The sequence below is a fragment of the Anolis carolinensis genome, chromosome 3 (assembly GCF_035594765.1).
Source record: "Anolis carolinensis isolate JA03-04 chromosome 3, rAnoCar3.1.pri, whole genome shotgun sequence".
Lineage (NCBI taxonomy): Eukaryota > Metazoa > Chordata > Lepidosauria > Squamata > Dactyloidae > Anolis > Anolis carolinensis.
The window spans coordinates 235590553-235593171 of NC_085843.1; positions in this window are offsets into that span (position 1 = coordinate 235590553).

Here is a 2619-nt window from a genome sequence, read left to right on the forward strand (position 1 = left end):
AGAATAATGGGCTTATCCACACTGGTCTAAATTTTGGAAAGGCATGGCTTTTTAGAGACATAACCTTTTGGAAAACCAGAATCTTCATAACCATTTGGAGATCAGTTGGCATTCACACTATTTGGAATAATCATAACCTTTTTGTTGTTGAAGGCTTTCATGGCTGGAATCACTGGGTTGCTGTGAGTTTTCCGGGCTGTATGGCTATGTTCCAAAAGCATTCTCTCCTGACATTTTGCCCACAACTATGGCGAGATTTCTCAGAGGTTGTGAGATATATTGGAAACTAAGCAAGGAAGGTTTATATATCTATGGAATGTCCAGGGTGGGAGAAAGAAGTCTTGTCTGTTGGAGGCAAGTGTGAATGTTGATTAGCATTTGATTAGCATTTCATGGCCTTGCAGCTTCAAGACGTGGTTAATTCCTGTCTAGGGGAATCCTTTATTTGGAGGTGTTAGCTGGCCCTGATTGTTTCATGTCTGGAATTCCCTTGTTTTCAGAGTATTGTTCTTTATTTATTGCCACAATTTTAGAGTATTTTAAATATGGTAGCCAGATTTTGTTCATTTTCATGGTTTCCTCCTTTTTGTTGAAATTGTCCACAGGCTTGTGGATTTCAATGGCTTCTCTGTATACTCTGACATGGTGGTTGTTAGAGTGGTCCGGCATTTCTGAGTTCTCAAATAATATACTGTGTACAGGTTGGTTCACAAAGTGCTCTGCTATGGCTGACTTCTCTGGTTGAATCAGTTTGCGGTGCCTTTTATGTTCCTTGATTAGTCAGCCATAGCAGAGCGCTTCCAAAGATACATAAACCTCTCTTGCATAGTTTCCAAAATACCTCACAACCTCTGAGGATGCCTGCCATAGTTGTGAGTGAAACGTCAGGAGAGAATGCTTCTGGAACATGGCTATACAGCCCGGAAAACTCACAGTAACCCATAACCTTTTTGTAAAGTATGATCTCCTGAGAAGAGTTAAAAACTTGCTTGAGTCAATCTTCTCCTTAGTGAAAAATATCCACTAGTATTAATTCAAGGCAATGTAGGTTTCTCAGTTATTAGACTGATATACCTGGTTTTCTCTCTGAACAGTTAGGAACAAAGATATTCCAATGCATAAAATATTTAGCAGATCTTCAGAAGTGTTATTTCAGTTGCCCAAAAGAAAGCATCTACTGTCCCTTAAAATATATTGCTTTTAAATCACGCTCTCAAGAATCCAAAAATAAATAGTCTTTGGTAAAAGTTAACATAGTTGATTTACTTACAAACTTCATGTATTCAGCATACAGGTATATTGCTGATGGGTTCAAAGTTTAAACAATTAGTTCTCTAAAACATTCTGCTTTAGTCTCATCTTTGTTGCATACAGACTAACATTCTCTTCGGTCTAATGCATACTAATTCATATACATACAATATAGTAAGCGATCTCAATTATATGCATAACAAATAACTAGTATAGGAGGGTTGTAGAAGGTTGCTATTTCCCACACTAAAGAAGTGTGATTCTCATTATATAGCTACTTTGGTTTTTCTGGTTGTGGTTGTCTCCTCATCCATTCACTCCATTCTTTTGAGGATCTGTTGGTAACAATTTGTTCCCCTGCAATATGACATTATTTGGTGAGATGGTCTTGTGATTTTAATAGGGAATTTTCTTCTCTGAGTTTTATTGTTTTTTGTTAGCTTTCTAGTACTTTAGTACAAAATAATCATTTTGTTGATGCATTTGAGAGAGAGAGGGGGAAGAAGAAGAGAAGGAGAGAAGTATATTTTGTCTGGATATGTTTCAAATTAAAGAGACGCCATTGAGGGGATAAAATGTTGCAGCTGGTGTTGGGAATTGGCAAAAATAGTCTTGAGAAAGAAATGTTTGGATATTTTACTATATCTTCCCCTTCCCTCAGTTATAGCAACAAATACTGCAACCTCTAGCAACACCCTTTGCTCCTTTTGAAGGAGCCCATCATCTCAGATCTGGTATTATTTTGTTCATATTATGTATTTTATATAACTGTTTAATATTTGAAATCAGTGAGAAACACAGAACAATATTTTAAAAACCCCTATATTTCATTTAATCTTCCACCTAAAAAGGCACAGTTCAGTAGCCTTAATATTTTCTGGATATTGATGCGTGTTGATGAACAAAATAAGACCCACCCCGAAAATAAGACCTATAATGAATTTTCAGCATTTCTGATGATACTCGAAATATAAGCCCTATTTCAAAAATAAGCCCTAGATATAGTTCATTTAAAAAGTCAATTTGGAAAAATAAGACTACCCCTGAAAACAAGCTCTAAAGAATCTTTTGGAGCAAAAATGAATATAAGATTCTGTCTTATTTTGGGGGGAAAACAGGGTATCTGTCCTTATCATGTGCCTTTGCAAAGAAGGCATTTAAGTACATGGGACATATTATGGCTATTTCAAACCCTGTTATTTGCTAAGAATCATATATGCTTTAGGATCGATGCTCACAGTCGGTGTTTTGCAGCTACTAAGCAGTAGGTAGCAGAGCAAACCTCTCTGTTCTAAAATTGGTTACATGTGAACATTTGAAGTCAGTGCTGGGAATGACATCTAATACCTGGAAAAACTGAAAGGATGG